The 15,907-nt window shown below is 40.6% G+C and overlaps 1 pseudogene; it reads left to right on the plus strand.

Annotated features, from left to right (window-relative positions):
* The first annotated feature begins 13,445 nt into the window (after positions 1 to 13,445).
* On the plus strand, positions 13,446 to 15,704 carry LOC147899529 (uncharacterized; annotated as a pseudogene).
* Positions 15,705 to 15,907: the final 203 nt, after the last annotated feature.

The following is a 15,907-nucleotide window of genomic DNA, read 5'->3' on the forward strand; positions in this document are numbered from 1 at the left end:
CTTGAAAAGTATCAAGGCTATCAGATCCCATTTGCATGCTCAAGAGTGAACATTTTTATGTTTTTGCCCATGCATCATCTCTTGTGGTTCGAAATAATGCCTCGGTGGTGTTCTAGTCATGCAAATGGGACCCTATGATGTTTTTACCCATGTATCCTTCGTCTAGCTCAAAATAATGCATCGGTAGTGTTCTAGTCATGCAAATGGGACTTCATGGTCATGATACTTTACAAGAAACTCAAAAGCACTTAGTTGTATGCTAGTGCAAAGTATCATGTCCATAGGATCCCATCAAGAATGAACATTTCCATGTTTTTACCCATGCATTCCCTTTTGTGGTCCAAAATAATGCATCGGTGGTGTTCTAATCATGCAAATGGGACCGAATGGTCATAATATTTTGGAAGGGACTCAAGATCACCTAGATTGATTCTTGTGCAAAGTATCAAGGCCATCAAATCCCATTTTCATGGTCAAGAACAAACATTTCCATGTTTTTGCCCATGCATTCCCTCTTCTAGTTTGAAATAATGCTTAGGTGGTATTCTAGTCATGTAAATGGAACTTGATGACCACAACACCTTGCAGGGGACTCAAAAGCACCTAATTTGAGGCCCATGCAAAGTATCATGGCCATCAAATCCCATTTGGATGGTCAAGAAAGGACACTCCCATGTTTTTTCCCACGCATCCCCTCTTCTAGTTCTAAATAATGCCTCAGTGGTATTCTAGTCATACAAATGGGACCTGATGGCCATGGTACTTTGCAAGGGACTTAAAATCATGTAGAGTAAGGCCCGTTCAAAGTAATATGGCCATCAGATCCCATTTATATGGTCAATAATGAACATTTCCATGTTTTTGCCCATGCGTCCCCTCATATGGTTCGAAATAATGCCCTAGTGGTATTCTAGTGATGCAAATGGGACTCGATGGAAACGATACTTTGCAAGGGCTAAAAATCACATAGATTGAGGCCCATGCAAAGTGTCATTCCCATCATATTCCATTTTCATCCTGAAGAATGAACATTTTGATGGTTTTGCCCATGCATTCCCTCATTTGGTTGCCTCGTTGGTATTCTTGTCATACAAATGGGACCAGATGGCCCCGATACTTTGAAAGAGACTAAAAATCACCTAGATTTATGCCCGTGCAAGTATCATGGCCATAGGATTCCATTTGCATTGTTAAGAGTAAACATTTTCATGTTTTTGCCCATGCTTCCCCTCTTGTGCTTCATAAATAATCTTAATGCACTCCTGTAATGCTATCCTTTATGTATCAAACTATGTGAGCACATGTTATGGAACCATCATTAGCTCCATGTGATAGATAGAATATTTTTTGGATAGTGCTCAATGTCTTGTTAAGAATAAAACCTTATTGATTCATTTTTTTATGTTAATAGTGATGAAAATAAAAACTCTAGCAAATTTCCAGAACGTTTTAGGAAGAAAATATCAACAAAACAGGGAATAGCCAATGATTAAACAAAATGGGTTCAATTTTTGGTATGTTTTGTTCTCATGTATGGATTATGGTGTTTTAATGGTTATGTGTATCCTTTTTAGACATCTTCAAGCTCATCAAAGTCTGAAGAAGAGACTAGTAGAGCAAATCTTGACAGGTCACTTTCAACCCTTACTAGAGATACAGTTGAATGATGAGGTAGAAGTCATGTTTTAGCTTCCTTATGAGTAAATTCATTAAAGTCATTTCATGCACTAACTTTCTGTGCTTGTAAGTGACTTATGTGAGATGATTAACTAAATTTTTTTCATCTAGGGAAATTTTTGTTTCTCATTCAAAGAAAAATTGAGCTACATCTTATGATGTCGAGGAAAATGGAGGAAAATGAAGAGGCATGGAATGCAAGCTTCTCTATGAAAGATATAACTTTTAGCATGATTGTGGGAATCATGATGGAGCCAAAGAGACCATACTTAGATTATTTTGTGACATGTTCACAACCTCATATTGGGGGCTATCATTTTATCTTATAAAGAGGTCTAAAGAGGTTTGTAATGCCACCTCCTCCACCATCAAACTTTATAGAATTACAAAATCCATCAAAAGCTCTCATGGATGAATGGAGTACATTTTCGAGTGCAGAGGCAAGTAGGTTGCATCAAAATATAATGGTTGAGTACTTTAAGACATCTTCAATCAAGATAGACCATGAATTCAGTCAAGACCAGAGAGGGCACAAGTAGGATGAGAGGGATGCTAGTTTGGTTTAGAAATAAAGAGGACACAAGAAGGATCAGAGGGATGCTAGTTTGGGCTTAGAAGTAGCCTAGACAAGGAGCCCCACATCAAGGGTCTACACACAAACTCTTTGAGATAGAAATAGAAGAACATGCTGTGTTTGAGCAGAAAAGCAAAGAAGCAACACAATTATTGTATATGAAAGAAGTAAAAAGAAAGAAGAAGAGGAAGGACGAGCCAGGTCCATGTTGGTGCAACCTATCAAAGGAAAAGAAAGATGCAAAATGAAAAACATTAATACTACAAGGGACACAATTCCAAAGGCTAATTAAAAAAAAAGACAATGTTCCTCCACTCAGAAACTACAGGTAAAAGAGGAAGAGGACAGACAAAATAACAAGGAAGAAGAGTCAAATCAAGAGGTTGAGGAAAAAAGAACATCAATCTGCATCTTAATGAGACAATCATAGAAGAAGATGTCAGACATATATGGGGACAAAATCCCTATGCTATGAATGCTCGAGATGTGTAGTTAGTGACTATTTTTACCAATAACAAGAATCTTGATATATCTTATGCGATGTAGATATTCAAGGCTTTGGTGGATGGCAAGAAAATGGTGTGGGGAGCAAAGTAGTAGAGCAGGAGAGAATGAGAGCAACGTAGTAAAATGCCAAAGGCCACAGATCTTATACATTATAAAGTTTGAGCCACTGTGGTGGCTAGAGGCCCGGAGGCTTGGTGCTCCATCCATATTAATTGCAGGCCATCGGGGTGGAATCTTAGGTGCCACCCCAGAAGGGAAATGGCAATTAATTACAACGTGGCTAGAAATCATGAAGAAGATTCCCAGTGGTGCATTAGGAAAAGACGGAGCTCATTTTGGGGCCTTTTAGGCTAGACAAAAAATAGATATCCTCCAATGAGAGAGAGGCCATCTTACTATATATTAAGGAGGGAGGAGGGAGCCAAGCCTTCCAGGTGTCATGATGGGAAGAGCTCTCACGTGCCACATGTCATGACAATGGGGGAGGGAGCCAAGCCTGCCATGTGTCACAATGAGAGAGCAAATGCGAGTGTTTTGAAAATGCAAAATGCCTCTTGAATGCACCATTAATCTCCTACTAAATGCCATCGAAAAATGCATTGATCTCCTTGGGCTGTGCTCCGGAGACCCTCACGCTCCATTCTACTCTCCTACTTGCATAGTCGTACCTCTCCTGCCCATGTCAAAGTCTCTTACCATCTCTCACAACTCTAGACATAGATTTTGCCTGTTTGTTGACCTCCAGCTCTTGCCCGTGCAGCTCTAGCCAACTCTAGACGTAGTGCGCTTTAGCGGCTCCAACTGAGTTGATCATGCCCGTCTCTAAGTCCATGCCTGCTTCAGCCACCGTGCATTTCAACGAGCTCTAGCCCACCATTCGTGCCCACTGAATGCCTTTGTGAGTGATGACAACTTCAAGTTTGAGCCCACTTGCAACTCGAGCAACACCTTCCTGCTCAAGTTGAATATGAGGCAGTCTCTCTCTCCTCCTGTTCAAGTCGAACCTTCGTGATGACAGCTCCAAGTTTGAGCTCACTTGCAACTCAAGCAACATCTTCCTACTCAAGTTGAATACGAGGCAGTCTCTCTCTCCTCATGTTCAAGTCGATTATGATCCCTCCCTCCTTTACTAAGGTCTTATAGGTTGCTGGCAGCGCACAGTTCCAGACTGTGATCCCTCCCTCCTCTCAATTCAACACTCAAAATCGCAGAATCATACTCAATTGTCGTATCCCGCCTAAGGTACCTGAGTAATTTTTTATTCATAGTCTTTTTACACACTGCATTGGATATCCCTCGAGGGGTAGAGTCAAGTGTGCTCGTCTTAGCATGGGCCAAGCCCTTTTATATTTAAAAGGGCTGGCTCCCTTAATAATACATTCAACATTTAATTTTCTTTTTAAAATAAAGCTTTAATGCATTGCTTCTCGACTTTCTCTGCATAGTTGCATCAAATCATCCCTCAAGGGGTGTTCTCAGCATAGGCCAAGGCGATTTTTTGTATATCGCCCATTTTTTAAGAGAGAGAGAGAGAGAGAATGTGCATGCGTTCATGCGTGCGTGCTGTGTGTGTGTGTGTGTGTGCGCTCAGGGGGTCACTATGTATAAACCCTCTATATCACGTGCATTCAAGGCCTATTTCTAAAATCCTTTATCTGTAGGTTTTTCATTAATAAGATGTACCCTTTTTCTATACAAATCTATAAATTTTTTCCAAATTTGTTTAAATAATCCCTTATGTAAATTAACTTTTGTAAAATTTAGAAATTAAAAATATCCTTCTATTGAACTCATGTGATAGGGTTACATATAATGAGAGACCCCCCTGAGTGTGTGTGTGTGTGAAAGAGGGGGGGGGCATTTTATAACCCCTCTCTCTCTCTCTCTCTCTCTCTCTCTCTCTCTCTCTCTCTCTCTCTCTCTCTCTCTCTCTCTCACATGTCTGCATGTGTAAAAAAATATAGACATTCGTTTGGAGGAAGGGTGGTTCATGTAACATGGACAATCATGGTTTATGGGATGCATTAGTTTAAACATGTTTGTATGCATACAATGAGTATGTGCATACAGATATCTCTACACATATATATATACAAAATATGTGGGGGGGGGCAAGATAGAAGAGAGAGAGAGAGAGAATGGGGGGGCAAAGAGGGAGAGGGAGAGAGGAGAGAGAGAGAGAGAGAGAGAGAGAGAGAGAGAGAGAGAGAGAGAGAGAGAGAGATGCTGAGATTCACCCTCCTACCTAGAAGAAGTGTTTAAGAGCTGGGCCACTTATAATGTGGAAAAAAATGTAGCTATGTTATATAGCATAATCTCAAATTCTAAGCAACAACAAACTACACACATGAATAGAGATTAGCACATCTCGCAGGTAGTTTCAATCTCAATATATTGCGAGTGAGTTTGCTCTAGATAGAGACAAGGGGTTTTGTCCCTTTTCATCATCACAATTGTGGACATAAAATATGTGGGGGGGGGGGGGGGGGCAAGATAGAAAAGAGAGAGAGAGGGGGGGCAAAGAGAGAGAGAGAGAGAGAGAGAGAGAGAGAGAGAGAGAGAGAGAGAGATGCTGAGATTCACCCTCCTACCTCAAAAGAAGTGTTTAAGAGCCAGCCCACTTATAATGTGGAAAAAACTATGGCTATGTTATATAGCATAATCTCAAATAGAGCAACAATAAACTACACACATGAATAGAGATTAGCATACCTCGTGAGTGAGTTTGCTCTAGATAGAGACAAGGGGTTTCATCCCTTTTCTCTATAAGAGCAAACTAGATCCGTGGTAGGCAGAGAGTGAGTCCTAATTTTAGTTTTTTTTGTTTTTATTTTTTTGGTTGAATTCAAAGAAAGTGTAGATAGGGAGGCCTTATTTTTGTACGATGGTCTGTTTCCACAATAGAACAAAGAACGAAAGTTTTCTCAAAAAATAAAGAACTGCATAGCAATGAATTATGGAATTCTAATGTAGATAAAAATGGAAGATTTTTCTCCCAAAAAAGAACTACATAGCAATGAATTATGGAAGTTTAATGTAGGCCAGTTAAAGCAGAAAGTGTGAAAAGTAGTCAAAATTGTTGATATCGAGTCAATGTATTTGTAAAAAATATTTGGAAATGGTGTAACAAAAATGTAGGCTTGATTCGAGCTCTCTCAAAAATGCAATTAAATAATTTTCCTCCTCTTCAAGTAGTAATACTTCCTAAGGCATGTTGGGTTTCCTTTTATGTTACTGTATCCCCTAGAGATTGATGTTGTTCCTAGGCATAGAATGTGCTGGCTCTCCAAGATATTCACCTTCTTTTTGCTTGCCATCGATGCTAGTATGTCCATCTTGAAGTGGCTTTTAAATGGGGCATACCTGTGTACATCATCGATCATTTTATTTGGTGGGTTAGTCTTGTGCTGTCTTAGTCATTTTATGGTGTTTGTAGTTTGCCCAATGTATTTCTTTCCGTTGTCTAGACAAGTGATGCAATAGATAAAATTCATTACCGAAGTGTCGTTTTCATTTTTCTCGCTTTGTTCTGTCTCTGCAAGGTTTTTGGATACAGTGGAGAAAAGTGTTAGTTTAATTTCATGTTGTTGTAAAAGCAAGTTTATAGACAATTATGTAAACTCTAGTTTATCTTCAGTTTTGATCTTTGTTGGTGTCGGGAAGATAGTTTCCACCTTTTCGTAATGTCCTTTGGCGAACTTGGGGTCTACCTTCTACGCCACTTTCTCAATATGGCCACTGACCTGCCTCCATACCATATATGTCTTTGAATTCCTCAAGTATGGTATCTGCCTCTTGCTTATCCAATTGGGTGACCTCTTCGATGTCAACGTTGAATGCAAAGTGTAGCATTATCATGCAGTACGTTGATATTCCTTTGCCATATTTGTCAAGTAGTGTCTGCGCCATGGAACGACTCATCTCTTCATTGACTAATTCTTTTCCATCTGAGAGTTTGTGTATAATGTGTTTAATTAGCCCATTTGCGAGGTTGTTTGATCCTCTTGGTTTGTCTAGCAAGATCCGGGTCACTCTTGTCACGAGTGGATGATATTCTTCGTGAGAATTGAATCCGTAGATGTACTTTGTCAGTAGTACTCCTGTTATGTTAGCTCTTCGCATTTGTTTGTCGTTGAAGAATATCTTTGTTCCTTTTTTCCTCCTTTTTTTTGCATCTTGGAGGCGCGTTCCTGTTCGTTTATCTTTTGTACTTCCTTTCTTTTAAATTGTTGGAAGAGTTGCAAAGTAGTGACGGTTAAATTTACTGAGGATCATCGAGGCATGCTTACTTTGATGTAGCGATGCAAAAATGTAAAAGCATATAGCTTTACCTCTTTTGTGCTAGCCATTACTTTGAGGTCTCTTTTTTTTTTGGGGGGTGCTTGATTTGTGAAACGGAGGAATGTTATTTATTTTTATTTTTTTAAACATTTACTTGATTTATTCTTATCAAACTTCTAGTCAAAACGTAAGAGTGAACGATTTATTCGTAGCAAACTGCTAGTGGAAACATAAGAGTGGACGTGATGGCTGTTTTAAAAGAAAATACCTCATTTATTTATGTGGTGCGATGTATGGCATCGCTATAAAGTCAGTCGATTTTATGCCATACAAGATCCTAAGATTCTGACGAGTAGTCACTCTCGGTGTTTGTGATTCTTTGAATATTCATATGTCCTTGGCATAGAACAATACTGCAACATGATACGGGAGGACATTTCTGTGCTTTTGATTTGGGCAGAAATACAACCATAGATGTGTTTTTGGATCTATTGATGGCTTTGTGTCTGGATGGTCATCAAATGGAAAGCCATACTTGCATTTGCCTGAAATCTGTGGATCACGCCTACAAGAACTGTTGCAATTATGAATCTGCTTTCTTTGCACTAGCCTTCATAGTTTCATCATCGCTGAAGAAGCATGTGAAAGCTGTGGAACCCGGTCTTCTTCATATGGAATGTGGGCATCTATTTCATTTGTAACTTGATCAACATCATCATCATGGAGCCATAGCATAATGTGTGCATGAAGTGATCCATGATTTTGGATTTCATACCTAATCAAGTAATGATTAACTCTTCCCAGCAAGTTGTTGTTGTGCTAAAAATGTATTGGTGCAAGAATTGTTGCAATTTAAGGTGGAAAATCATGGCACACTCGACAGGGCAATCTCTCTAAGTGAACTGTGGGTTGTACTGCTTTACGAGTTACTCGAGGTCATCAAACTCTAGCCATTGCGTGTCAATAACCGTTAATGTCAATAATATATGCAGTAGACCCCACTGATCCACCATTTCCATTAGATCCTTTAGGTTTCTTCAATGCCACGAGGGAGAGCCTAGGATTGGTTGCTGGGATCTCAAATTTGATCATGTCTCTTATTAACTCCTCAGTTGTTGCGTTCGGTCTTTCACGGTGCTTTTGATCGATGTCTCTTTGAAGGATAGCTGTTTGTGTCCCGTTTGCTACAATAAATGCTTGACGGAGTTAATACATTAGCAAGAGATACGGCTTGTACAATGTGAATAGCAAGAAGAATGTAGACACCCTCATTTTTAAATACTCATGGAAGAAAAGACGACCATTGTGCCAACCATGCCCGAAAGGAAAAAGAAATGGAAAGAGGGCACTCTCGATCGTCAGCTCCTCGTCTTCTATCATTCTGTTTCTTGTGGCGACAGCCACTTGCTCCCTTGGATTTCTTCTATATGTATGACGATCGACAAAACCTCTCTAGTTGCAGGCCTAGAGAACTGTGATTTATTGGGAACTTGGTCAATGCGTTCCAATATAGACAAGTAGTTCCTTTCATGTGTAGCACCCATCGCCTCGAATGGAGAATTGGCAGAGTGTTTTTCTAGTATTGTTGCGATAGCATCTGACGAGACCACTAATCCCTAGTCTTGGATGAGGTCTTTCCAGCATTGTCTTGTATTGCTTTAACAATAGGTTCGACACTAGATTCAAAGAGAGGATGTCTCTAATGGCCATCAAGAAATGTTCAGTGTTTTGACAAAATTGCTCTTGTCGATTCTAGCAAATGAGAGGATCATCTAACAAAGATCTTGATGTCAGCTACTCTACTGCCAATGACTGCATGACTTTGGTGATATTTATACTAACATCTAACAACGATAGCATCTGCATGTGGAAGACATTTGTGCAAAGGATGCCATGTATATATTCGACCTCGTATGGAACTGAGTATAGGTTTCAAAAAGGCTAAGAGATGCACCCCTTGCAAAACATTTGTGATGCCAGGTCACCATGTGCTTTCTCTGCATGCACATGAAGTATGATATTAGAGAAGCAATAAGGAGGGACTATGTTTGATTCTAGTGCATTTTGCAATTGTGAAAGTTTGTGACTTTTGTTAGTCCAAAGCTCACACTTTCCACACGAAGTGCAAAATTGGAGCTTCTTAATTCGTTGAGAGCAATCATTATTCCAGTTTGCCAGAGTTCGATCTAGAGAGAGCTAGTTTCTTGTTGATGGCTATAGTTTATGTTTTTTCATTTCAAACGTTCTTCGTACAGCAAGGCAACGCCTCTCGATAATCGACTGCCGTATGTTTGAGGTACTTGTATGTGTAGCTATCCTATCGCCAGGTACAAGCATATAACATAAAATTTTAGCATTTGTTAATCTAATTGGTACACATTCTAGGTGAAATGAATATCACACGTACTGTGTTAATTTTGTAGAATTCAATAACAATTACATGACAAAGTTTGATAAAAGAAAAGTACCTTCTCTGTTGTTGCTGCTGGAATGCTGAGATGATTGGAGCTTGGAGGAGAGCAAAACGACCTCAAGCAACGGAATGAAAATAAGTGAGATCATGAAACAATAAGAAGGTGCTAAAGAACGAGGAATTAAAGACGTGCGTCTAATAATATATAGTATAATTATAGTAACCACACATAGTGTGGGTGGGGAGGCGGCACGCTTCGTTCCCCAACGAGTTATAATATGAGGGAACGAGCCCTTCCCTGGGCATCGAGAGTAGTAGCATCCAGTAGCTTCACGAAGAGATAGCATTAATGCAAAGGATGTTGATTTTGTACCTGAGTGGTAGTCATTTGTCTTGTACTGTGCCACGGGAAAGTGATATCCAAGTCAAATTTAGCACGTATATATGGGTGCCTTTCTACAAAGCACAAAAAGATACATTGAAAATGGATTGTATATCTAAAGAACAATGTCATTCTTACTTTTTTTTAAAAACATTGAATTTGCACGTAAAAAATTTCTTCCTACAACTTGTAAAAGTTTTTAAATTACACTTACGATTATAGTACTCATATTGATATGTGTGCAGACAAAATTATGTACAATTACTGCCATGATGGACTATTCAATATAGACAATGGTTTTGCTTAATATCTCTAATGCTTGGCTTATCGTGGTCAACACGCAAGCGTATTTATTTTTCCCTCGATTACATATAAGGAAAGTCAAAAGTTCCTTCACCATATAGGTGAAGGACATCAAGATATGACGAAGGAACTTTGTTACGATAGTTTTGTTTATTGGGTTGACTCTCAAACTTCATTTTCTTCTTCTTCAGAGATGGTAGATACTCTTTTTTACTTGTCTCCATTTTCTTATTGTTTGACGTCTTCAGCTTTGGTTTATTGCTAGACTCTTGCATGCTAGTTGATAAAGTCATTATTGAATGCTTGGTTCTGGAGGAGCTTACTATGTTGAGAATTCGTGCGAGGTGTTGCTGTTGCGGATGGACGGTTGAATCATGAATCTGGAACAACAAAGATAAATAATATCAAAATTTTGGTCTACATTAAAAAGCAAATTGTTGTTTACGCTAGCAAAGTAATGCAAACATGTGAAGACATAATTAAATCTAATTCTTTAATTTATTAAAAGAACGAGTAAAAAAATTACACATGTATATGTAATAAAAGAACACACAAAAAATAACACATGTATATTGGATAAAATAATGATTGAAAAGTTTTTCATTTCTAAGGCAATCATAAATTCATAAACTGCATTACATCAACAAAACTTAGAAGATTTGAAAGACTCAATGAGAAAATTATTTAGTGATCTAATTAGCCTAACAAGTTATCAATCTAAATTAATTAACGCCTGCCCCTACCCTCCCTCCCCTACCCCTTGTACCGCTCATCGCTCTTTCTCCCCCCTTCGCTCTAGCTCCTCCCTTCTCCCTCTTCACTCATTGCTGCATCTCCCCCCTTCTCCCTCTTTGCTCCTCTCTCCCTTCCACTATAGAGAAAAGGATGCCGTCTCCTTCGTAAGACTGTCTAAGTAAATATTTATGAGTGCAGATAGCTTTAAGATGGGGCACTAGAAGGTAGAAATCTATCACGTAATCATTTGAGCTATGGTGAGTGCATTCCGGCTAGCTCTGATGGGCATCCTCCATAAAGCTGTGCTGAGGGAGCAGTGAAAGAGGTGGTGGATTGAGGGAGAGCGATTCATCTGGGACTCCATCTGCGATAGAGCAACCGAGTTGATTTGAGACATTGGAAGAAGCACGCCCTCAGCGTTGAGAACCTTGGAAAATAATGAGGAATGATGACCAAGAGCTGGGTTTACGTGCCAAGGATTCCTCTGGCGCTAATGGAGCGGCTACAAGTCCTATCCCTAAAGAGGGATCATCGACAAAAGCTATGGATATCTCTGATGACAAAGATTAGGCTCAAGCAAAGAATAGGATCAAGCACAGACTTCTCTTTTCGTCACTTGCACTATTGTAACTCAGGTGTGCGGCCGATCCCAATTACAATCCATCTCCACTATCATTGAAGCAGGGCTTAGTTTCTAAGAGGCGTCCATCTCTTTGGTGCTTCCTCTTGTGCCTTTGTGCTTCCTCTTGTGCTTTCCCGTGCTTCCTCTTGTGAGCTAGCTTGCTTGCTTGCTCCAGGGTAGCTCGCAATTGCCATCGGAATTTAAGGGAGCCAAGCAGAAGCAGCAAAAACAGAAAATTCAAGCTCTTCCACACAGACGTCAAAATAGATCCTCGAGGAGACTGTGCCTGCAAGATTTAATCAGCATGTCAAGGTTTGAATGCTGGGTGGTTTTATCAATAAGGGCTTGCCTACTTCAATGATTCTCAATGGCAAGCAACTAAAGATGCGGGAGCTATTTCAGGCCTCAACGTCATTAGAATCATCAATGAGCCCACTACAACAACTAATATTGCTTACGGCCGGGAGAAGAAGTCTACTCGAGCTAGCAAACAAAATATTGTGGTCTTCGAGTTGGGAGGTGGAACCTTTGATGTGTCTCTCCTCACCATCGAGGAAGGGATCTTCGAAGTGAAGGCCATAGCTGGAGATACGCACCTCACGGGTGAAGACTTCGACAATAGGATGGTAATTGCCTATTCAGCGCTGGACTCTCAATATATTCAACATCGAACATTCTTTGCAATTGCCTATTCAGCGCCGAACTCTCAATATATTTTTGCCTTTTTCCTACATTGCAGTGCTCTAGGTCACGTTCTTGACGTAGAAAGAAAAAACGAGAAGGAACGATGCCTGAGTTGAGAGGATAAGGCACTCGCAAACTACAGCATGCTAACCTATTAATACAATATCGCAAAACAACATCTCTGGAAATCAGCCGTATTCCTTGGAAATTGGCTACAAGGTCAGGTGGACGTTTCAACAAAGGCAGGAGCTTTGCAACACTGTTTATAAGGCGAGAACCAAGCAAGCAAAGCAAGCAACACTGTTTATAAGGTGAGAAACGATTGAAAAAGGAAGGCAACTTTGAGTGGGACAATAGGAAAGTACCTTGAGAAGGAGGTACTCGTGAGCCTTGTGCAAATACTTTCTGAACATAAGATTGGCAATGAAGTTTTTAATAATTGACGCAAAAGCTATAAATCTAAACCTTTCACTATATTAATACTTTAGCAAAAAGCCATAAAGCTATAAATCTAGACCTTTCACTATATTAATACGTTAGCAAAAAGCCATAAAACTTTCAAATATATAGTCTTTTTTATTAAAACCAAACGATGCAGATCAAGACACATGGATGAAGGAGGGCTCAAGAAACCCAAACAGCTCTTAAGGCTGCCTACCGTGACATGGACATAAGAAAAGTCAAAGTGAACGGCTTGCGTGCTTTTAAAGAAACCATGTTTTGATAACGACCAAGTCTCTTTGGAGTATGAGTTACGTAAAATAAAGTTTCTAGAAGGACTAATTCGCGACGCGGTGTCGAAGAAAGTCAAAGAAGATTGCAGCGCGTCTACGAAGTAACAGAGTCCAATTTCTGAAAGCCATTCATCTGCTAGTATTGTTTCTGTTCAGGACGTAGCGATTCGTGTTTCAACATCCGTCAGAGAGACGAGTACTTTATTTCTTGCAAGCTCACCCCAGGTACTCAAGTTTTCCGCACTAGCCTAGATTGCATTCCTGTATCTTTTCCAATATACGATACGTTCAAATTCATAGTAGATTCCTGTCGATGTTTTAATCAGCCCAGATGTTGCGCGTGTAAGCCTGCTTTATATATGGTTCAGATCATGCAAGTGTAGGCTTGTGGGTAGTGATATTGTAAATATCTCACAAATGCTGTTTATGTGAGTAATCCGTGGCGTCTGTCGTACTTATGAATGCGCAGCTCGAATATCTATAGTTGGCGTTGTCTCTTCCTACACCTCCCAGTTTTTGACAAAATGGTGAGAACAATGGCTGTGCTGCCAATTCGAGTAATCGATATCCCTGCCACGCTCGCTACCACGGGAGGAATCGGCCTTGAAAAACCAATGGAATGGGATTTCCATGTACTGTCTCATACATGGAGCGCAGATATTCGCGCGTTGTCAAAGAAAGTTGGTAAGATGCTGACGAAGCGAATGGATTTAGATACTATCGAGAGTGCTCCGGCTTACAACCTTGCTTTTGAAAATGCTAATTTCAAAGACGATCCTGAGTCCAGAGAAGCTTACGACCATCTGAGAGAGCTTCTAATTGTGATCATGAAGGATGGAGTGAAAAGGCTATGGTTTGATGCCCTGTGTATTGATCAAACAAGTAAGGACGAGAAAAGTCGGGAGATCTCTCGCATGGCAGATTACTACAGCCGCAGTCAAGGTTGTTACGTTCTGATTTTTGGTGTTGGCCGAGGTTATAGGCTTTGGAGTGACATTGAGGAAGTGATGCCGAGGTGGTTTCAAAGGGTGTGGACGCTGCAGGAATTTATCCTCCCTAAGAAATTGACCTTCCTTGTGGAAGACTTGGATGCAAGACTGGTTCAAATGGTGGAAGGATTAAGCTGTACATCATGGGACTCCACTTTGGGCTTCTGTAAATGCTGCGTTCCTTCAGACTTCCTAGAGTTTGATCCTCCTTCCATTCGTGCACTTAGGCACCGAGAAAATAATGCTATATACCGTGCTCCCGAAGATGTTGTCGATTCTGTAGATGGTGTTTGCCCAAAGTGTAAGACGGGTATGCTGGTGAGGGGGCCAAGTTATGTCAATGGAAAGCAGATTCACTACGTCGACAGGGAAGCCTACCTTTTCATAGTGCGAGCCGGTATCAGTTTAGGAGAAGGATCAACAAACAAGAAGCACGAGGAAATGTTGTGCGGTCTATTTGGGCTGTTGCAGGAAGCTGGTAAGAGCGATCCACGGTTGACTATCCTAAAGATTAGCGAGCGGTTTTGTTCCCACCCAGAGGATAGAGTCTTGTCAATATTAGGGCTTCTAGATGTGAACGTGGAAAGCAATCAGCAGTTGAGAACAAATAAGACCTTGGATGAACAAATCATTGAAGCAGCCCAGAAGTGTCATCCTGACACACTAGTTTTGCTCTTTGCCGCAGATGGGGTGGGCTACCCCACAATCGGAATGTCTTGGGCTCCCAATTTTCGGGACAGTTGGGAGTCACTAATTTGTGGGTGGAATGACAATTCTCATTGTCGTATTGATCGTGATACCAAAAAGCAATGGATTGGCAGGATACAATGCTTTCGAAGGAAGGTGGAGGTACAAGGGGTAAGCGCAACTGGGATTAAGCTAGCGTGCAAGAAGGTGAACGGTTACGTGAGAGCAATCTGCAAGGAGGCAACTGATGCAGCTAGGAGTAGCGCAGCCACCCATGACCTCTTTTGTAGCAATGGCGATTGGATCATGTCACTGGAGGCCAGCACTTGGATGCCTAACTCGGTGCCCACCGAAAAAGGTGAGATTGATCACGTAAAGTGCAGGGTAGTAGACAACAAGTTTCAGATCATCTATCTAGTAAGCACAAGTGACAACCATTCACGATTCAGCGTGATAGTGGCTACTAAGAAGCTTCCTAGGGATGCAAACAAGCAAGTGACTAGAGCTTTAGCACATTTGGATGTTTGTATGGTGCGGTTGGGGTGCGTCGAAGATGATGGAACGGTCCTAATAATGGTGTGCTTGGAGGACAAGGAGGAGCTCCACAAGATAGGAATTATAGCTGTCCCAAGTAACCAAAGTAACACTATTTTTGGGGGCACGATCATAGAAGAGTGCACCATAGTGGGTTCGGCAAGGATCTAAGCAAATGCGTGCTATTAAATAGTGGGGCTCTGGGAGGAGTAGAGGAAGAAGTGCCAAGAGGAGTAGAAGATGAAGAGAGGCTCTACATGGTTTGCAAAGGCCTCCTTTGCCCCCCTATGGGAGGCCCTCCTGTGCCTAAACGCAGCAGCCCCCATCTTTCCAAAATCGTGAAAGGTCGTTTGCCAATCCCTAAATTCCAATCCATCCATCACCAGCTTAATCTCAAACATTTGTAGCCCTAGAATGTGGCAAAATTCTACGACACAGGTCTTTTAATCACCCTTTCAATGCACTTGTTATGGGGTATGTCTCATGGTGAACCCCTTGAGCTCACTTTAAGAGCTAAACATTATTCAACATATCATTAGAATAATTTACATCAAGCACAACAAATTAATGTAAACAAAGATACAAAACAACACGTCTAATGGTGGATTCAGACACTGTAAAACGGCCCCATGGGCTTTCATGTAATTTGGTTTTGGAATAAATGATACTTGATTTTGGCTAGGGGGTGGTGCATCTTTGTTTATCTTCTCCTAGGTTGATCATATGTAATCTGTGGTTAGAAATTAATCATGGCATCAGTGCAACAATCCTACCAATAGCTAGTA

Source organism: Dipteris shenzhenensis, chromosome 8 (genome assembly GCF_047967505.1).
Source record: "Dipteris shenzhenensis isolate YYH24624 ecotype China chromosome 8, Dip_SZ_1.0, whole genome shotgun sequence".
NCBI classification, from domain to species: Eukaryota; Viridiplantae; Streptophyta; class Polypodiopsida; order Gleicheniales; family Dipteridaceae; genus Dipteris; species Dipteris shenzhenensis.